This window comes from Saccopteryx leptura, chromosome 9 (assembly GCF_036850995.1).
Source record: "Saccopteryx leptura isolate mSacLep1 chromosome 9, mSacLep1_pri_phased_curated, whole genome shotgun sequence".
NCBI classification, from domain to species: Eukaryota; Metazoa; Chordata; class Mammalia; order Chiroptera; family Emballonuridae; genus Saccopteryx; species Saccopteryx leptura.
The window spans coordinates 74245846-74260098 of NC_089511.1; the positions used below are offsets into that span (position 1 = coordinate 74245846).

The following is a 14253-nucleotide window of genomic DNA, read 5'->3' on the forward strand; positions in this document are numbered from 1 at the left end:
TCCTGTCTTTCTGTTTGTCTCTCTGTCTCTGTTTCTCATGCTAAAATAGATAGATAGATAGATAGATAGATAGATAGATAGATAGATAGATAGATAAAGAGAGTATAGATCACATAAATTAGGGGGGAAAATCTCCAAATTCTTTACATTTAACATTGAAAATTCAATATCATGTATTTTATAAAATATTAGAGATTTAGGGTGGAGGAGGGGAGGAGCATAAAGAGAAACAAATATAAGATGATGGAGGATGATTTGACTTTAGGTGATGGGTATACAACATAATCGACTGTCCAAATGATGTGAAGATGTGTTCTCTAAGTCCATGTACTCTGGTTAACCAATGTCACCCTGTTAAATTTAATTGTCTAAATAAAAATAAATAAATTTAAAAATATATTAGAGATTTAGGAATATCTCCAACTGAGGCCTAGAAAAGTGAATTAATCACCAGATTAGGTAACAGAAAAATTATATTGCTTTGGGAATATAACCACACACAGTGTATACTTTGTCTAATAGTCAGAACCCCTCTCGATATTGGGGTAAAGATGAAACTATACAAGACACTAGAGAAGTGAAAAGTTAGCTATATTTACAACCCATTATTGAAAACCTTTTGCCAGACTGACAATTTCATATCTTTGTCTTTTATACCTTCTGCCACCTTTCTGATTGAATTCCTAGTGACTACAAGGAAATGGCCCACAGCTAATCATAATTTTTTTAAAAGGGGGAAAGGAAAAGCAAAGAGTTCAAGTAATAGGAAACAAACTGTACTCAGTCTAGTGACTGTATTTTACTATAAAAATCATATATTTAAATTAATTTTGGCCCTGGTCTACCTTAATTGTTCTGTTTCATTTTGTCTTTCAGGTTTGTATGGCTTGTAGACTTGTTTCTATTCACTGCAATGTTAAGCATTATCCATGTTTGAGAAGATGGAGGAGAAGGAAACCTATTATACTTCGCTCTTGAAGAGAAGCATAAGGACCTCCCAGTATTTATGGTACCACTGGCTATGCAAACAGGCAGGGCTCTTTGCCTGTGGCTTATTATTTAAAGGGCCCTCATGTAAACCCCTTCCTACCCCTGCCTACTAAGATCTATTTCTTGTCCCACATGAAGTGAGACATTATCCAACTGTAAGTCTGTTTAAATGCCCTAGTTAGAGCATTATCTCAATAAACCAAAGTTGTGGGTTCAATCTCTGGTAAGGGCATATATAAGAATCAATGAATGCATAAATAAATGGGAAAAAATCCATGTTTCTTTCTCTCTTTCTCTTCCTTCCTGTCTCTCTAAAATAAATAACTAAAAAATTAAAAACAGCTCTGGCCAGTTGGCTCAGCGGATACAGCATCAGCCTAGCAAGTGGATGTTCCAGGTCAGATCACACGTGAGAAGCGACCATCTGCTTCTCTTCCCCACTCTTCCCTCCTTCTCTCCCTCTTTCCCTCCTGCAGCCAGTGGCTCAATTGGTTAGAACGTCAGCCCCAAGTGCTGAGGATAGCTCGGTTAATTCAAGCATCAGCTCCAGATGGGGGTTGCCAGGTGTATCCTGGTTGGGGCACATGCAGGAGTCTGTCTGTCTATCTCCCCTCCTCTCACTTAAAAAAAATTAAAAACAAACAAAAATGTGTGCTTACAAAATGAACGTGCAATTTCTCTCCAAGTTTCCTCAGGTATAACCTACATATTAATGTCTACTCCTGTAATTGGTCAAAGAGTAAATGGGCTGTTGTTTCACCTGCTTGCATGTGCACTCTCTCTCTCTCTCTCTCTCACACACACACACACACACCATACACACATGAGCATGCATAATTAATTTTTTTTTTTTTGTATTTTTCTGAAGTTGGAAACGGGGAGGCAGTCAGACAGACTCCCGCATGCGTCCTACTGGGATCCACCCGGCATGCCCACCAGAGGGCGATGCTCTGCCCATCTGGGGCGTCGCTCTGCTGCAACCAGAGCCATTCTAGCGCCTGAGGCAGAGGCCATAGAGCCATCCTCAGCGCCCAGGCCATCTTTGCTCCAATGAAGCCTTGGCTGCGGGAGGGGAAGAGAGAGACAGAGAAGAAAGAGAGGGGGAGGGGTGGAGAAGCAGATGGGTGCTTCTTTTGTGTGCCCTGGCCGGGAATCGAACCCGGGACTCCTGCACGCCAGGCCGACGCTCTACCACTGAGCCAACTGGTCAGGGCTGATAATTAATTTTTGATAGCAGAAGCAATGTTATTTACCATTGTATCTGCAATTTTAGCATGATGCTTGCCACATGATAGGCTTGCAGTAGTATCTTTAACAAGTACATTGTTACTTTCACAACCTAGGCTGTGATTCAATGACTTGAGACTCAATTTGTGCCCTTAACAGTGTAGTGTTAATTTACTACATGATTAATACATGACATTGCTTTGAACTTAAGCATGTCTGAGAAAAGACAATTTTTACCTCATGAGCTAAATATACTATGAGGATTATAGTTATCTATACATTTGTTGTATTTGCCTGTAGGTAGAGCGCAGAATGCATTCCTAGCAGCTGTGGCTGATGCAATGCTGTGAGAACACTCCAGCACCTGAAACCCTCCTAGGCACACCCAGGAGGGAGGGAGCCCGCTATAAGGAAGTAACTCAGCGCCAACCAGGCAGCTTCCTGACCTTTTTAGCCATTGGCTTTGAAGAACACGCTGTAATACCCTATAGGCTGAACCTGTGTATATAAGCTAGCTTGCTTCCTGAATAAAGCAGATCTGTGTCATTGAACCTGGTCCCCGGAGTCGGGTCTCGGCGTCTCCGTTGTCCTCACCCCCGGTGGGCCTTGTCCACATTCTGGCGCCTGAACAGGGACCCAACCAGCATCCAAGGGATGGGTGAGTGACCCTCTGCAATGGGAAACCTTCTCCCTCACTCTCGAGCCCCGCAAGCTAGAGCCCTGCACGCCCTATTGCAGAGTAGGCGAGTTAAAGTTAACGAAAAGAAGCATTGTACCTACTAGGAAAGCCTCTCAGGTTTCAACCCCTGGCTTCGGGATGCGCCTCTTTGGGACCCCAATACTTGGGCCCGAGCTCTCTGGTGCATCTGTTCAGCGAAAGTACACGAAGGGCAAATCTTCCCCCTCGGTCTCACTCCTGCCCTACTAGCCATCTCCTGCAGAGGACCCTCCCCCTATTCCAAAAATATTACAGGCTACCCCTCTCCCTGGGAGCCCCTACCTCCCTATTCGCCCTTCTCCACTGAGGAGGAAAGTGGCTCAGCCTCCGAGTTTAACACACTGGCGGCTGAGTGCGCAGAAATGAAACCAATGCCCCAGGCCTCACCCGGAGAAGTGCTCCTCAGTGCTGTATTATTTTACTTTTAATTCTGGTGGTGTGGCTCCCGCTTGCAAGCATTGGGGAGGCCTTCTTAGCCAACTGACCCCATTGCCGTTGGCACGTTGGAAGGACCCAGCCACAGCTCAGTGGTGGGGATCACACCCTCTTCTAATGCAAGGGAGAGGTTGTGCTTGTGCTTTTCAGCCAGTTTGGATCCCAGGAACCCCCTAATCTGCTTGACAGAGTTTCTTGGACACCCACTAAGTGGTTCAGTCTTCACTTGTCCAAAGCCACAACAGCCCTGGCCTCCTTCACACCAACTACGCTTGAGGGGAGGAGGTCCTCAGCGCTCCAGAAGAAGACCTTGCAGCCCCATCACCTGGGGGGATGTGGAGGCTTTGGTGGGGCGGGCTCAGAGAGTGGCCCCTGGGGGGCCCTCAGGCCCTGGTACTCTGTTCCTGCTTAACTCCTAGACGCGGGTGGACCCAATTGGCTATTTTGAATGATGCTGCTATAAAACTTTGTGTACAAGTTTTTATGTGGACATATGTTTTCAATTCTCTTGGACATACACCCAGAAGTGGAATTGCTCCGTCATTTGGTAGCTCTATGTTTAACTTTTTGAGGAACTGCTAAATTGTTTCCCAAAGCAGCTACACTATTTACAATTCCACAAGCAGTGTATGAGGTTTCTCTTTTCTCTACCTCCTCACCACTCCCTGTCGTTATCTGCCTTTTTGGTGTGGCCATCCTAGTGGATATGAAGTGGTATATCACTGTGATTTTTTTTTTTTTAAACTGAAGATCACAAGCATCAGGGTTTTTAAATTTATTTATTTATTTATTCATTTTTAGAGAGAGTGGAGAGAGAGAAGGAGAGAGAGAGAAGGAGGAAGGAGCAGGAAGCATCAACTCCCACATGCGCCTTGACCAGGCAAGCCTGGGGTTTTGAATCAGCGACCTCAGTGTTCCAGGTCGATGCTTTATCCACTGCGCCACCACAGGTCAGGCTATCACTGTGATTTTGATTTGTATTTCCCTGATGGCTAATGAGCCATCTTTTAGTACTTATTGGTCATTTTTCTATCTTCAGAGAAATGTCTATGCAGATCCTTTGCTCACTTTAAAATTCAGTTATTTTAAAATAAATAAAATAAAATTCAGTTATTTATCTTTTTACTCTTTATATATTCTAATTATAAGTTCTTTATCAAATATACTTCTCATAAAAATTAGGGGATATTTCAAAGTAACTATGAAGCGCTAAAATATCCCCTAATGTTTGTGAGCTGTATATATGATTGGCAATACTTTTTCCAGTTCTGTGGGTTGTCTTTTCAAGTTCTTGATGATATTGTTTATAGTACAAAAGCTTTTGAATTTTGATGAAGGCTGATTTTATTTTCTTTTGTTACTAGGATTTTGACAGAGATGCATTGAATCTGTAGATCATTTTAGGGAATATTGTCCTTTTAACAAGGTTAAGTCTTTCAATCTCTGAACATGAGATTATTTCCATCATTGCAATATTTTCCAGTATGTACGTCAGCATCCCTGCCCCACACATTCAATCAGAGATACAACCCAGATCTATATAGTACATTATGATAGTCGAAGGTATAGCCTCTGTTTTCTCATCTGTAAAGTGCAAATAATAATAATACATATTTCATAGGATATAAGAATTAATGATAAGTATGCAGAACACTTTGCATAATGCCTAGAACACAGAAAATGCTCAGTTAATACTCACTATTTGTCTTAGTCTATTTGGGCTGCTTTTACAGAATGCCACAGACTGGGTGGTTTATAACAACAGAAATGAATTTTTCACAATTCTGGAGACTGAAAGTCCAAGATCAGAGTGCCGGCATGCTCGGGTTCTGATGAAGACCCTCTCCCATGCTGCAGATTTCTTCCTGCATCCTCACTGGGTGAAAGGGCCAAGGGAGCTCTCTTAGGCCTCTTTAATAAGGACATTAATTTCTTTTCTTTTTTTTAAGCGAGAGGAGGGGGGATAGATAGACTCCCGCATGTGCCCTGTCCGGGATCCACCCGACAACCCCCATCTGAAGCCAACGCTTGAATCAACCAAGCTATCCTCAGCACCTGAGGCTGGTGCTAAGACCAACTGAGCTATTCTCAGTGCTCATGGCTGACACTTGAACCAATCAAGCCACTAGCTGCAAGAGGGGATGAGAGAGAGAAAGGGAGTGGTAGGGGAAGAGAAGCAGATGGTTGCTTCTCATGTGTGCCATGACCAGGGATTGAACTTGAGACGTCTTTACACCTGGCTGAGAGATAGGGTAAGGGAGAGAGAGAGAGATCATTTGTTGTTTTATTTATTTTATGCATTCATTGGTTGATTCTTGTATGTGCCATGACCAGGGATTAAACCTACAACCTTGGCATATTGGGATGATGTTCTAACCAACTGAACTACCCGGCCAAAGCTTGTTAGATTTTTTTCCTGTCTACAAATCTCTTCCCTTAGATATCCACTTTGCTTTCTTTTTTTAGTTCCTTTATGGTCTTTGCTCAAATATCACCTTATCATTGAGGCTGACCACCCAATATAAAACAGCAAAATCCTTCCTCCTCTTATCTTGCCTTATTTTACTTTCTTGAACTTATAACCACCTGACACATTGCTTATTTACTTGTTTGGTTATTATCTAGAATAATTATACGAGGACTAAAAATTTCATTTTCTGTGATATCCTGTGCTTATAGCAATCCCAGGGTACTCATTAAGTATATTTTGACTAGATAGCCTTTAAAACTGTATTCTCATGTAAGAAAGTAACTGTAGTAGTGGGGAGGGAAGAGAATAGCACTAAAGTAGTTTTGCTGGGAGACTGTTTTCAGTCAGATGGGATCATCTTGTACTGGTTGATCAAAGGATGCATTCTATCATAAATTCAAACACTTCTAGACCCTGTCTTGTTCATTTAAATAAGCAGAATTTCATGAAATGTTAGAGCTAGTTCTAAAGTGGGTAGGCAGAGAATTAGATACAGAAAGATTGATATATTATCTGATTTCCTGCCCCAAACTCCTCCCCTCCTCACACAATATATGCTTTCTGTGTATGATTATTAAAAAAAAATGGACCTAATACTTTCCCAAAGATACAGTAGTTCTGCAATGGATTTAGAAGATCTTAGAGCCTGACCAGGAGGTGGCGCAGTGGATAGAGCGTTGGACTGGGATGCGGAAGGACCCAGGTTCGAGACCTCGAGGTTGCCAGCTTGAGTGCAGACTCATCTGGTTTGAGCAAAGCTCACCAGCTTGGACCCAAGGTCGCTGGCTCAAGCAAGGGGTTACTCGGTCTGCTGAAGGCCCACGGTCAAGGCACATATGAGAAAGCAATCAATGAACAACTAAGGTGTTGAAACGCGCAATGGAAAAACTAATGATTGATGCTTCTCATCTCTCTCCATTCCTGTCTGTCTGTCCCTGTTTATCCCTCTCTCTGACTCACTCTCTGTCTCTGGAAAAAATAAATAAATAAATAGAAGATCTTAGAAGCTCATGCTTTTGACACCCATAGTTAACTTTGCAGTTGGAGAACATCACAGCATGCCTGTAGATTGAACTACATTTCCCAGAGTGCATCTCTGGAAGAATTCTGGGAAGTGTGGCAAAAGTGAAAATGATCCTGCTGGCAAGGGAAGCCCAACTTCCCAGGAACATTTGGAGTTTCCTGGTTTTTGCTGATTATTGAGGCCTAGGACAGCACTCCAACAGAATTCATAGTGAGTACGGAGGGACAGAAAATTGTTCAGGTTCCAAGTGCAGGAGGGATTAGATAAGGAAGCATATTCAGAATTTGGTAAAAAGAAATAGCTCTCAGTTACAGCACTTTGCAATTTTAGCTTAGTCCCTTTTCCTTGCAGAAACCAGGGAATGACCCCAGTTTTGCATCATAACTTGTGGAACTATCTTATTAACTACAGCTAATAATGTTCTGATACTTTTTGGAGAGTTGTTTAAAAATGGAATTTGCTAATTTCTCTGCATTGTGCCTGAATTATTTTTGACTTAAGGAAGGAAAAGTTAGTTTTTAGAAATTAAACCATAAAGCTGGTCAGTGAGACCTTGAAATGTGTATCTCAGTGGCTCCTCAGTTTTGCATATTTCCCAGCCCATTCCCATCCACTGTCATGAAAAGACAGGCTCTGAAGAGGGCTCTCTCCAACACTGCCGACCCTGGCCTCTTGGGAAAAGTAACCAGGGAGTTCATGATGGGATTTTTGTTGTGCTGTGGTGCTCTATAGATGAACTTTCTTCCTTTCAGATGAACATGATGAAAAATGTGAATGATTCATTAAAATGAACAGGAGGTTTAGAGAAATTGTGACTCTTAAGGGATTTGCCTCATCATGTAAAAGTTTTCAGTAAAAACAGTATTACTTTTGGCCCTGGCCGGTTGGCTCAGTGGTAGAGCGTCGGCCTGGCGTGCAGGGGTCCCGGGTTCGATTCCCGGCCAGGGCACACAGGGGAAGCGCCCATCTGCTTCTCCACCCCTCCCCCTCTCCTTCCTCTCTGTCTCTCTCTTCCCCTCCCGCAGCCAGCCGAGGCTCCATTGGAGCAAAGATGGCCCGGGCGCTGGGGATGGCTCCTTGGCCTCTGCCCCAGGCTCTAGAGTGGCTCTGGTCTCGACAGAGCGATGCCCCGGAGGGGCAGAGCGTCGCCCCCTGCTGGGCGTGCCGGGTGGATCTCGGTCGGGCACATGCAGGAGTCTGTCTGACTGTCTCTCCCCGTTTCTAGCTTCAGAAAAATACAAAAACAAAACAAAACAAAAAACCAGTATTACTTTTCATCTCTATCGGTCTTTGTACTTTTTAAAAACATGAATAATAAATGAATGTTGGAAAATGCTTTCCTATATATTTATTTTATTTTTTCATTTTTTTTTTTTTAGAAAGGAGAGAGGGGAGAGAGAGACAGAGAGAGAGAAGGGGGGAGGAGCAGGAAGCATCAACTCCCATATGTGCCTTGACCAGGCAAGCCCAGGGTTTCGAACCCGTGACCTCAGCATTTCCAGGTCGATGCTTTATCCGCTGCGCCACCACAGGTCTATATTTCTTATCAAAATGTGAGCTTTGGAGCCAGACAGCCCTGGGTTGTTTGACTCTGCTGCTCCCTAGATTGTGATCTCAGATTGATTAACTTCTCAAGGTTTTATCTTCTTGGGATAAATGCATTCCTTCATTCATTTACTCATGTATATTGTGTTTTTCATTGTACTAACTGCTTGCTGTAGAAAGGGAAGACATAATCCTAACCTTTAAGGATTTTACAGTCCAACAGATCTGAGAATTAGGTATGGAAAACCTAAGGTAGTTGTAATACACTTTAGATCCATATCCTCTCCTTCCTTGCCCTGTGAGAAGTGAGACCAAAACCAAGTTCTGACAAGTTAGGCGATAGCCTCAGGTGACAAATTGATTCAGTGGGCGAGGCAGGAATAAAAGGACCCGAGTCTCCCCAGTGCTTACTTCCCTGTTCCTTTTCTTGCTTTGGAGACTTGCATTTGTACCGTAAACAAAATAGAAGGCAGGCCTAAGCTTGTCACATGAAGTGAAATAATGGTGCTGATATTTTCTGCCAAATGTATTTTGCGAATACTGAACTTTTATCCTCAGTGGGCTGTCAGGCATTAAACACAACAATAGTTGTCAAATCAAACAATAACAACTATTCTGTTTATAACGTGGCATTTGAGCAGATGGATGTGAGTAGCATTTTTGCTAAATCTGAGCCCCTAGGCCTGACCTGTGGTGGCGCAGTGGATGAAGCGTTGACCTGGAAATGCTGAGGTCGCCGGTTCAAAACCCTGGGCTTGCCTGGTCAAGGCACATATGGGAGTTGATGCTTCCAGCTCCTCCCCACCTTCTCTTTCTGTCTCTCTCTCCTCTCTTTCTCCCTTTGTGTCTCTCTCCCTTTCTCTCTCCTCTCTAAAATGAATAAATAAAATTAAAAAAAAAAAATCTGAGCCCCTGGGCCAATACACCTTGAATTATGCATCACACTGAAGATGCCCAAAAGATAGAGAAAAATCATAAATATTACAGAAAAAAAGTAGCAAATTTTCCCTGCACTAGATTTCTGAATAGTATAGGGTATAAGAAAGTATATTTCGAACCTGGGACCAGGTTCGAAACCCTGAGATCACCATCTTGAGCATAGGATCAAAGGTCGCTGGCTTGAGCAAGGGGTCACAGGCTCAGCTGTAGCACCCCGGTCAAGGCACGTATAAGAATCAATCAATGAACTAAAGTGACACTTGTATTGGGACAGCGAGAAACAGATGTTTTGCCAAAAAATTAAGTAGCCAAATTAAGAAGTCTTTCTTTTTTTTTTTTTTTTAATCTTTTTTTTTAAATTTTATTTATTCATTTTAGAGAGGAGAGAGAAATGGAGAGAGAGAGACAGAGAGGGAGAGAGAGAGGAGAGAGAGACAGAGAGAGAAGGTGGGGAGGAGCTGGAAGCATCAACTCCCATATGTGCCTTGACCAGGCAAGCCCAGGGTTTCGAACCGGCAACCTCAGCATTTCCAGGTCGACATTTTATCCACTGCGCCACCACAGGTCAGGCAAGAAGTCTTTCTTTTAAAGCCTGCAACCGCACACCACACGGAGACTTAAGTCATTCAAATCATGTGGCCCCGAACACAGTTTGAAATAAGCTTTTAAAGACAAAATTACACACTGATTGGGGAATAGGGAGGAGGAGAAACATTGCAGTAAAACAAAGCAGTGAAACAAGCTCTTTTACAATATTTATATATAAGATTAATTCAGGAAGAAACATTCTGGGAACATCTGCAAACTTGTGAAACTATCCCAAGGCTACAGCCTGGGAAACCAGCCTCAAGGCCACAGGTAGGGAATCTTTGTGAGAAAAAAAGTAAGTTCTGCTGAAAATCTCTGTTTTAGAGAAAATAAGTTCTGCTAAAAGTTACTTATAATAAGAGGCTTCTTTCTTTTCTACATTTCAACACAACTATGAGTTGATGCTTCTCATCTCTCCCTGTCTGTCTTTTTCGCTAAAAAAAAAAGAAAAAAGTATATTGTCATCTTAAAATAATCTCACATATCCTATTGACTCTTAAAATAACCTTTTTTGTTTTGTTTGTTTTGTTTTGTATGGAGGTTCAGTCTCAATGACTGCTTCACAGAGAAAAACAATACATAGCAGTAGGTTCCTATAGCGTGTTTTGGTTATCAAATTGTGTAATATTCTCCAAATGTACTATAATATTTTAAAAGTTAGAATGGTCAAAATTAGAGTATAATAATGATGATTAAATGAGCACAGGACATCAGACATTTTACAAAAGGGGAACAAAGACTATTAAATCTGAAAATACTCTCAGTCTCTATAGTAATCAAAAAAATAAAAAATAAATTTTTTGTTTTGTTTTGTTTTTTGTTTTTTTAAACTAAATGCTGTTGAATCTTGTAAATGTGACAATGTATAGAAAGAGCCATTGATTTTTAAATCAATTTTATTCCAAGAATTCTACCTTGAGTAATTTATCTTAAAGAAGTAACTTGAAGATATCAGCACAGAAGTATTTAGGTGGTATTTCTGGTAATTTAAAACCAGAGCAACCTAAATGTCTAAAATTAGGGGAATGTTTAGCAAAATCAGTATGAGTATGCTTGAATGTAATATTATACAGCCAAAAATATTACGAGGCTTCTATAAAAACATAGAAACTGCTTATAAATTGTTTCTTGAAAGCAAGTTGAAAAAAATGTGTCCTAAAAAAAAAAAATTAAAAAAGTGTTCTTTTATTATAAATATGTAAGAAGTATATGTATAAAAAACTAGAAAATACATATTAAATCATATATTATTATATTTATGTGGGATATTATGGGTATTCTCACAATTTTGTTTTCTATATGTCCTGTAATGTAATATTAATTTTGTAATTGGTCTATTTAAGAGAGAAAAACACAGCTAAAGCTGAATTTTATAGATACTATTTTCTCTTTGACTTTTTATTTTATTTATTAATTTTTAATTTTTTTTGACAGAGAGAATAGACAGGAACAGACAAAATAGGAAAGAGATGAGAAGCATCAACTTATAGTTGCAGCACCTTAGTTGTTCATTGATTTCTTTCTCATATGTGCCTTGATGGGGGAGGTGCTTCAGCAGAGCCAGTGACTCCTTGCTCAAGCTAGCGACCTTGGGTTCAAACCAGCCACCATGGGGTCGTGTCTATGATCCCACACTAAAGCCAGCGACCCTGTGCTTAAGCTGGTAAGCCCGAGCTCAAGCCAGTGTCACAGTAGAGCCTGAGCTCTACGTCAATCAGGCATCCCTGATTTGACTTCCCCGTGTAGTGGGACATTCCTGCTTAACAGCAGTTTGGCGGCCTCTTGAGACTACTCTTGAGGTGACTATAAGGATCCTACTTATTGGGGTTGTTCCAGTAGAGCCTGAGCTATACGTGGATCAGGCATCCCCAATTCGACTTCTCTGCACAGTGGGACACTCCTGCTTAACAGCAGGGCTGGCAGCCTCTTCAAGACTACTGTTGAGGCCGCTATGAGAATTCTGCTTATCAGTGTTGAGACCAACTGCCACCAGAGGAGAGACACAACTGACACACAAGTTAGTTGCAAGAATCACACAGGCAGTTTATTACTCACAAATCCTTTTGGCGTGCCTGGATACAGCTTAAGGGGGCCCCGTTGGCATGCTCCTCTTGGCTGTCCTTGGTCAGAGCAGTGTGGAGACAGTCCACGTTCAACCAACGTTGGAGTCTGGTGACTACCTCAGTAGGGGTGGGGGGCCCTTAGTTTTAGTACCTTTTCTGGCCAGTGCCTTCTAACAGGTATCAATCTACAGGATTATCATCTCAACCCACCTTCTAACAAGTGTCAATCTATAGGGTTATCACGTCAAACCACCTTTTTGGGAGTTCCTCACAGGGAGCCCTTTTTATGTAAATCTACTGAAATGTTATATCAAGCCACTTTTAAGGTGTTGCTAGGAAGCTTCTTTTTACATTAACCCACAGAGTTATGACATCAAGGGACTTCTTTTTTTTAATTTTTATTTTTTATTTTTTACAGAGACAGAGAGTGAGTCAGAGAGAGGGATAGACAGGGACAGACAGACAGGAACGGAGAGAGATGAGAAGTATCAGTCATTAGTTTTTCATTGCGCATTGCAACACCTTAGTTGTTCATTGATTGCTTTCTCATATGTGCCTTGACCGCAGGCCTTCAGCAGACCAAGTAACCCCTTGCTGGAGCCAGTGACCTTGGGTTCAAGTTGATGAGTTTTTGCTCAAGCTGGCGACCTCGGGGTCTCGAACCTGGGTCCTCTGCATCCCAGTCCGACGCTCTATCCACTGCACCACCGCCTGGTCAGGCAGGGACTTCTTCTTCTTTTTTTTTTTTTTAAATGTTTTATTTATTGATTTTTAGAGAGAGAGGAGTGAGAGAGAGAGGGGGGGGGGGAGGAGCAGGAAGCATCAACTCCCATATGTGCCTTGACCAGGCAAGCCCAAGGTTTCGAACCGGCAACCTCAGTGTTCCAGGTCGATGCTTTATCCATTGCGCCACCACAGGTCAGGCCGGGACTTCTTATCTATATGTAACTTCACACACACACTAACTGAGCCCTGTGCAAAAGGCAGAGTCTGTTTATCATATCTGTACACACTATATTAATTCCTATCCATACGGCATAACTTTAATTTCCTTAATTGCTTTTAATATTATATCCTAATTATTTCTATATATCTTCCATATTTTCTATATTTCTATATATTTAATTACTATAACATTATATTACTGTGACAGGTACCGAGATTAATTGGCACTGGAGGAAAGACATGACTGACACACAAGTTAGTTGCAAGATTCACACAGGCAGTTTATTACTCACAAGTCCTAAGGCGTGCCTGGGTACAGCTTAATGGGGACCCATTGGCATGCTCCTCTTGGCTGTCCTTGGTCAGAGTGGCGTGGAGACCATCCATGTTCAATGTTGGAGTCTGGATGGCTAACTGCAGCTGGGGGCCACTCGGCTTTAATACCCTTTTTTGGCATATGCCTTCTAACAGGTGTTAATCTACAGGGTTGTCACATCAAGCCATTTTTGGGGAGTTTCTCACAGGGAGCTCTTTTTATGTTAATCTACAGGATTGTCACATCAAGCCATTTTTGGGGAGTTCCTTGCATGGAGCTCTTTTTATATTAATTTACAGAGTTGTCATAATCAAGTCACTTTTAGGGAATTCCTCGCAGGGAGCTCTTTTTATCTATATAATTTCACAGACACACTAGCTGGGCCCTGCACAAAGGGCATACATAGTCTTAAGAGCCTATCATATATGTACACACTAGATTAGCTCCCACCCAGAGGGTGTATTCTTCACTTGCCTTAATGGTTATTAATATTATATTCTATTTCTATATTTCTCCTATATTTCTATATATTTAATTACTATAACATTATGTTACTGTAACAGCCAGCAACCTCAGGGTTTCGAACCTAGGTCCTCTGCATCATAGGCCGATGCTCTATCCACTGCGCCACCACTTGGTCAGGCTAATTTTTCTTTAAATATTGACTTCAGAGTCAATATGGAAGAGAGGATGGAAGAGAGAGATAGAAACAGCAATTTGTTGTTCTGTTTACTTATACATTCAGTGGTTGATATTTTTTTTCTTTTTCCATATATATTGTCATTATTTGGGGGGGAAAAGGTTTTTTAAATTTTTTAAAAATTTTATTGTCTCCTGACCGGTGGTAGTGCAATGGATAGTGTTGAACTGGGAAGTGTGAGTCTCAGGTTCAAAATCCCAAGGTCGCCAGCTTGAATGCAGGGTCACTGGCTTGAGCATGATGATATAGACATGACCCCAAGGTCACTGGCTTGAGCAAGGGGGTTACTAGTT

General features: G+C 41.7%; 1 protein-coding gene across 3 annotated transcripts in view; it reads left to right on the forward strand.

Moving 5' to 3' along the window:
• The first annotated feature begins 2806 nt into the window (after positions 1 to 2806).
• Positions 2807 to 14253, forward strand: part of NUDT13 (nudix hydrolase 13) — a 30352-nt gene continuing 18905 nt past the window's right edge. For 2 of the 3 annotated variants that reach the window (XM_066348107.1, XM_066348109.1), the window contains exon 1: positions 6959 to 7074. The gene's annotated coding sequence lies outside the window, so the exon portion shown is untranslated. Of the gene's footprint in view, positions 2876 to 6958; positions 7075 to 14253 lie in introns of those variants that run through there. The other variant, XM_066348108.1, reaches the window with a different exon arrangement.